Here is a 7,983-nt window from a genome sequence, read left to right as displayed (position 1 = left end):
CCAGCACTTTGGGAGGCTGAGGCAGGTGGATCACTTGAGATCAGGAGTTCGAGACCTGCCTGGCCAACATGGTGAAACCCCGTCTCTACTAAAAATGCCAAAATTAGCTGGGTGTGGTAGCGAATGCCTGTAATCCCAGCTACTCAGGAGGCTGAGGCAAGAGAATTGCACAAGGATATTGCACTGAGGATAAAGTACAAACTCCTCAACTTGACCAGGCACCTGGTAATCAGGCTTCTGATTATGTTCTGATTCTCTCCCCACATTCTCACAGATTGTGAGCTTTAGTCAAACCACACTACTGGCCATAGCCTCACTGAGCTCTTTGCATGGGTTGTTCCCTCCTCCTATTTGCCTAGGGACTCCTAGTCATCCTTTGAATCTCCTTCTGAATTCCTTCCTAACCCCTCTGGCAGAGTTAACGGATAAATTTTCTATGCTTTCAAGGCCCTGTGTCTGGGTCTCTACATTGCATTGTATTATTATGGCCTGTTTGCCTGTCTGTCTCCCATGCTGCATAGAGCAGCAGGTGGAAAGAGACGACTCTCTCTTTTCCTGAATCCTCCAAACACAACACCTGGGACACCAGAGTTCCTGGGACTCTGTAGGTACTCAATAAATATTTGTGAAATGACTAAATACTTCCATGTTTATACAGCATTGGTGGACACAGCTGAAGAATCCAAGAATAGTAGTCAGGGGCTACGGCAATTTCTTGCCCGCATTGCTGTTAATGTTTTTTTAGATAGCTACTCAGTTCTTTCACAGTCTTTATTTATTTTTTTTTTTTTTTGAGACGGAGTCTTGCTCAGCTGCCCAGGCTGGAGTGCAGTGGTGTGATCTCGTCTCGGCTCACTGCAACCTCCGCCACCCGGGTTCAAGTAATTCTCCTGCCCCAGCCTCCCGAGTAGCTGGGACTACAGACACGTGCTACCATGCCCAGCTAATTTCTGTATTTTTAGTAGAGATGGGGTTTCACCATGTTGGCTGGGATGGTCTCCATATCTTGACCTCATGATCCGCCCGCCTTGGCCTCCCAAAGGGCTGGGATTACAGGCTTTCACAGTCTTTAACAATTTTTGAGATTCTTATAGAAGGTGTAGAGGCTTCAGGCCGGGCGCGGTGGCTCATGCCTGTAATCCCAGCACTTTGGGAGGCCAAGGCGGGCGGACCACGAGGTCAAGAGATCAAGACAATCCTGGCTAACACGGTGAAACCCCGTCTCTACTAAAAATACAAAAAATTAGCCGGGCATGGTGGCGGGTGCCTGTAGTCCCAGCTACTCCGGAGGCTGAGGCAGGAGAATGGCATGAACCTGGGAGGTGGAGCTTGCAGTGAGCCGAGATCGTGTCACTGCACTCCAGCCTGGACAACAGAGCGAGACTCCATCTCAAAAAAAAAAAAAAAAGATGTAGAGGCTTCAAGGCTTCAAGCCTGCTTATAATGTGGCAAAGCACTTCTGGAGTTTTAGTGATCACCCAAGTTAATCTTAGATATTACTTAGATATTACTTAGTATTACTTATACTTAGTATACTTAGATATTACTGTCTTAAGACACCACACGCACACACACACTCGAGCATGGTTTCATACAAAATCCCTTTCAGAGGGTAAGAGTTGAAATTGATTTCCTTGAGATTAACATATGAGCTTCTATGGACTCCAAGCTGCAACCCAATAAGCTAGTGCACTCTTCTTCATTTAGAGCCTTCCAAGACACAGCACCATCTACTAGGGCCAGAGTTTATGAATATAAATTGTGGCAGGGCTCAAAAGATAATTTTTTTTTTTTTTTTTTTTTTGAGATGGAGTCTCACTCTATCGCCAGGCTGGAGTGCAGTGGTGCCATCTTGGCTCACTGCAACCTCCGCCTCCCGGGTTCAAGAGACTCTCCTGCCTCAGCCTCACGAGTAGCTGGGACTACAGGCACACACCACCATGCCTGGCTAATTTCTGTATTTTTAGTAGAGATGGGGTTTCACCATGTTGGCCAGGATGGTCTTGATCTCTTGACTTTGTGATCCCCCCACCTTGGCCTCCCAAAGCGTTAGGCTTACAGGCGTGAGCCGCCACACCTGGCCCAAAAGATATTTTAAAAAACATTTTCATTATAAAATGCATACTAAAAAGGATATAAAAATCTATGTGTTCAGTTTAAAAGAAAAATAATAAAAGGAATTCCCATACTTGCTGCCCAGCTGAAGAAATGGGAAAGTTCCCTGTGGCCTCCTCCATCATCACACCCAGTTAGCCACTACCATACTGAACTATATATTAACCAACCCCTTGTTTCATTATAGCTTCAGTATGCTTATGTCCATCATCACACCCAGTTAGCCACTACCATACTGAACTATATATTAACCAACCCCTTGTTTCATTATAGCTTCAGTATGCTTATGTCCATCATCACACCCAGTTAGCCACTACTATACTGAACTATATATTACCCATCCCCTTGTTTCATTATAGCTTCAGTATGCTTATGTCCATCATCACACCCAGTTAGCCACTACTATACTGAACTATATATTAACCATCCCCTTGTTTCATTATAGCTTCAGTATGCTTATGTTCTAAACTATACACGTTTTTGCCTATGTTTTTAAATTTAGAAAAAGATGTCTCCAGCCACTGTGGCCTGATATAGAAAAAAATAAAAAATGAAAATGAAAGATGTATTTACTTTCAAATTAAATAAGAAAAAAGGTGTGTTTAGAAAGGATTAAGTAGCTCATTTACCTCAAATCCCCCGGTTTTCTTATATGTGTTTGGAACCATACATTCACATCCTTACCTACATATTTATGAATATTATTGGCCAAAGAGTAGATGGCCAAATAGCCTATGCTTCCATCTTTGGGCTCCTTAAAATAGGGACTATGCCCTATATTCACTCCATATTACCTATGATACCTCGATTCCATCTATCTATCTCTTCTTTCAGTTGTAATTCAAAATAATGGACAGATGAATACACAATGAAAATCTAGACATGTTTTTGTGCGGGCATTTTTTTTGGTCTTTTTTTTTTTTTTGAGACAGAGTCTCGCTGTGTTGGCTCACTGCAACTTCTGCCTCTCAGGTTCAAGCAGTTCTCCTGAGTAGCTGGGATCACAGGCACCCACCACCACGTCCAGCTAATTTTTGTATTTTTAGTAGAGACAGGGTTTCACCATGTTGGTCAGGCTGGTCTCGAACCCCTGACCTTGTGATCCACCCACCTTGGCCTCCCAAAGTGCTGGGATTACAGGCGTGAGCCACCGCGCCTGGCCCTGGTCTATTTTTTAACTTAGTATAAATGGAATCACAGTGCCTGTATCATTCTATAACTTACTTTTTTTTTTTTTTTTTGAGATGGAGTCTCGCTCTGTTGCCCAGGCTGGAGTGCAGTGGCATGATCTCGGCTCACTGCAAGCTCTGCCTCCCGGGTTCACGCCATTCTCCTGCCTCAGCCTCCGGAGTAGCTGGGACTACAGGCTCCCGTCACCACACCCGGCTAATTTTTTGCATTTTTTAGTAGAGACGGGGGCGGGGGTTTCACCGTGTTAGCCAGGATGGTCTCAATCTCCTGACCTTGTGACCCACCCGCCTCGGCCTCCCAAAGTGCTGGGATTACAGGCGTGAGCCATCGCGCCCGGCCTTGTTTTTTTTTTGTTTTTTTGTTTTTTTGTTTTTTAATGGGGTCTCACTCTGTCACCCAGGCTGGAGTGCAGTGGTGCAATCTCAGCTCACTGCAACCTCCACCTCCCAGGCTCAAGCAATCCTCATCCTCCCACCTCAGCCTCCCGAGTAGCTAGGACCAAAAGCGCATGCCACTACACCTGGCTAATTTTTTTTTTCTTTTTTTCTTCTTTCTTTTTTTTTAAATATATTTTTGGTAGAGATGTGATCTCTCTAGGTTGCCCAGGTTGGTCTTGAACACTGGGCTCAAGTGATCTGCCGCCTCAGCCTCCCAAAGTGCTGGAATGACAGGCGTGAGTCACCGAGCCCAGCCTCTGTGACTTACTTCTTTCGGTCAACACTGTATTTTCAGGATTTATCCATGTTGATGACTTGAGCTGTAGTTTACTAATTTTCATTGCTGTATTTCACAACATCCCCTCCACATCCCAAGCTGAAGGAGGAGGGGATGGCAAAATTTGGGTTACATTTGGGAGTAGGTGGGTTTGGCCAGTGAGTTCTCCCAGATCTGTCAGGGATGGGTGTTTTGGCCCAGCGACAGCTTCCTCAGCAGTGTTCAGGCCTCTGCGGGAGGGAGGGACCACGCGGCCTCTCCTTCCTGCAGATCTGAGATACCATGGTTTGCTGTTGGGCTGATTCCAGTCTTCTCAGGATGCTTGAGGGACAGGGAGAAAGATGTTCATGTTGGAGCTGCCTCTCTAGGGAATTTGAAAGCAGAAGTGAGGAGCTTCCCGCTGGAGGCCAAAGCAATGAGAGAAGCTGGGTGATTCAGTCCCCAAGTTTTCAAAGGGCTCTGTGGTCCATAGGCAAGGACAGAAGAGATGGAATTTCAGGAAGGTCCTCTCTGAGTTGGCTTTTCTGGGCACCTGAGTTGGGGTGGAGATGAGAAATGGCATGGGGAGCAGCCAACCAGCTGGCCTCTATTTGCATATTCATAAGCCCCCCATGCTGGTTGGCTGCGCTAAGCAGTCCCCACTGTCCCCAGAGTCAGCGGCTGCAGCAAGACTGGGTCTGTCAGACAGTGCCCTGTGCTAAGAAGGGGCCAGAGGCTCCCCTTACCCAGCCACGGGCACCCGGCCTGCCTGGAGAGGAAGCAGGGAAACCAGAAGCATTTCCTGACCATGGCTCTGTCTGCCCAAGGCTGGTGAAGAGTGGGCTGCTCCGTCTTCTAGGGTGGTTGGCCCCACCCGGCCACAGAGCCCAAGACAAGGACCTCCCGGAGGACCTCTTCCCTGTGAGTAACATCATCCTTTCCGTTTACCTTGCCAGAGTACTTTTTACAAAATTGTGGAAGATTATGAAAATTGTCAAATATGCAGAGGAGTAGACAGAGTAGCATAGCAATACCCACCCCTGTATTCATCACCTAGATTTAACAATTGTTCATATGTATTTGCTTATTTTTGTTGGCTGAAATACTTTCAGGCAAATTATAGACATGGAGACATTTCACTCCCTAATTCCTCACTCCATAATACCGTGTATGCATCTCCGGAGCCCTTTCGAAGCTCTTCTTTCATTAGATTTTCACCCAAGTTCTGAATGAAGGGGTGATTATCATCTCCGTTTTATAAAAGCTGGAATGCAGAAAGTGCGACTTTAGGGCCAATCGCTGGGAGTAGAGCCCAGACCTCCTAACTGCCAGCCCAAGTGCTTGGACAGCCACATGAAAGGATCTCTGATGCCCAGGGGTGTTTTCCTAGAGAGCAAGGAGGCATTGCAGCTGCTGTGTGACCTTGGGCTTGTCACTTTACCTCTCTGGGCTCCCGGTTCCTCACCCATAAAGTAAAGGCATGTCATGAAGATCCCAGGATCCCTAACCCTAGTCTGTGATATTTCCCTTGGTATTTAGAAAAATGAGAAAAGACATTGTAAAGAGTTTTTCACAAAGCTAAACTTATTTGTATATTATGCCTTTCCCCCTTTTATTCTTTTAAAAACAAGGTGGTTAAGATTCTTTTTTTTTTTTTTTTTTTTTTTTTGAGATGGAGTCTTGCTCTGTCACCCAGGCTGGAGTGCAGTGGCATGTCTTAGCTCACTGCAACCTCAATCTCCCGGGTTCAAGCAAGTCTCCCCGCCTCAGCCTCCTAAGTAGCTGGGATTACCGGCACATGCCACCACGCCCAGCTAATTTTTGTACTTTTAGTAGAGACGGGGTTTCACCATGTTGGCCAGGATGGTCTCGAACTCCTGACCTCAGGTGATCCGCCTGCCTCAGCCTCCCAAAGTGCTGGGATAACAGGCGTGAGCCACCCCACCCGGCCAAGATTCTTTAAGAAATAAAAATCATGTGTCAGTGAAGGGAGATGAAAACATTTTAAAAAGGAAATAAAAGTGATGGTAGATAGAGTCTTTTGTATACTAACTTTTTGTGCCTTTACCTGCAAAATAAAATGTCAGTAACTCTCAAACTGGTCCAATATCTTTCCTCTTTGTTTTATTTTTTATTTTTCGTAAACCAATTTTTTATTCATTTTAAATAAGTTTTAAACTACTTTTGTTTTGGGGGGGCTTTTACAATGAAAACTGAATTAGGTCCACTCCAATGTCCACTGATTTATTTTTATGAAATTTGTATGGGCTGGGCGCAGTGGCTCATGCCTGTAATCCCAGCACTTTGGGAGGCCGAGGCAGGTAAATTACGAGGTCAGGAGTTCGAGACCAGCCTTGCCAAGATGGTGAAATCCCGTCCCTACTACAAATACAAAAATTAGCCCGGTGCGGTAGTGGGCGCCTGTAATGCCAGCTACTTGGGAGGCTGAGTCAGAAGAATCGCTTGAACCCGGGAGGCAGAGGTTGCAGTGAGCCAAGATCATGCCACTGCACTGCAGCCTGGCAATAGAGTGAGACTGCATCTCAAAAAAAAAAAAAAAAAAAAAAGAAGAAGAAACTCGTATGATGCTGGCAGGTCATCCTGAAGCTCTGAAATCGTATCTATCTTGATTTCCCATTCTGCAGCTTTCTTTTCAACATGTTCTCTGAGGATTTGTGTAAAGAATATACTGCTGTTCTTGCCATTTCCAAAGCAGTCTTTAGAAAAGCCGTATCTATCCCTTTATTATTTTTGGTCCCAAAAGGAGGATTCATAATTACTGTATCAAATGACTTGACATCCTGTTAGGTAACAGGCACACATCACATTGAACCATGTCAATATTTGTTAACTCAAACTCTTCCACATTCCTGTTAAATATTTCCAATACGTCTTCATCTCTGTCAAATCCAACGCACAACCCTGCTCCTAACACTGCAGTTCCGATGCTAAGCATTCCACAACTACAGCCTAGGTCTGCAAAAACTTCATTTTCAATGTCATCGTAAGGGTTATAGATTGCATAGAGCATACATGCTGCAATGTGAAGCTTGGTGGGATACTGTTTTAGAAGTAGCTTGGCCTTTTCGAATCTATCCACTTATTGCAGGCAACTCTCTAGTTCCTTAAGCCTTAATTCCTTCATTCTGTTTTTTTAAAAATATAGACTCTCAGGGTTTGAAGGCACAGGATCTCAGGAGGCGACTGGCACCTTGGCCAGGGCCAGAAGACCTCTTCATTTAATGAATGGTTGAAATCTAAAAATATAAAAATCTGGAGACCAGCCACTGTACCAGATGCTTCTAAGCCCTTTCCAGCTCTAGAGTTCTATGGCTGTGGGGGCTCCTAAACCCACCCTAGGAGGAAAGGAAACCAGTTTAAGGAGTGCCTATTTCCAGCACCAGAGAATGCAGGGCCCATCACATGAGATCCTCCCCACCACAATCCTAGGAGAGTGACTGTTATCAACTCCATTTTACAGGCAGAGAAACTGAAGGGAAAAAGGCAAAGTTAATTTGTGTAAGTTCACATAAGAGCTAACAACGGGCTGGACGCGGTGGCTCACGACTATAATCCCAGCATTTTGGGAGGCCGAGGCGGGCAGATCATGAGGTCAGCAGATCGAGACCATCCTAGCTAACATCGTGAAACCCTGCCTCTACTAAAAATACAAAAAAGTAGCTGAGTGTGGTGGCACGTGCCTGTAATCCCAGCTACTCGGGAGGCTGAGGCAGGAGAATCACTTGAACCCAGGAGGTGGAGGTTGCAGTGAGCCGAGATCGCCACTGCACTCCAGCCTGGGTGACACAGCGAGACTCCGTCTCAAAAGAAAAAAAAATAGGTAACAATTCCCCCCCAGGTCTAATACCTGGTAGATCATTCCATAGTGCACAGCCATCATTGATACAGACCACCAGGGCTTCTGACTCCATTGACTCCATTGTGTCTGTGTCTGTGATGGACAGGGCTGTGTGGCCTGGGCCT

At 45.7% G+C, this 7,983-nt stretch overlaps 1 pseudogene; it reads right to left on the bottom strand.

Annotated features, from left to right (window-relative positions):
* Window positions 1-5,991: 5,991 nt before the first annotated feature.
* Window positions 5,992-7,144, bottom strand: LOC102129882 (rRNA N(6)-adenosine-methyltransferase METTL5-like; annotated as a pseudogene).
* Between the last annotated feature and the right edge of the window lie 839 nt (window positions 7,145-7,983).

The sequence above is a fragment of the Macaca fascicularis genome, chromosome 7, assembly GCF_037993035.2.
Source record: "Macaca fascicularis isolate 582-1 chromosome 7, T2T-MFA8v1.1".
NCBI classification, from domain to species: domain Eukaryota; kingdom Metazoa; phylum Chordata; class Mammalia; order Primates; family Cercopithecidae; genus Macaca; species Macaca fascicularis.
Note: the sequence above shows the minus strand (reverse complement) of the source record. Positions and strands in the feature narration are given on the sequence as shown.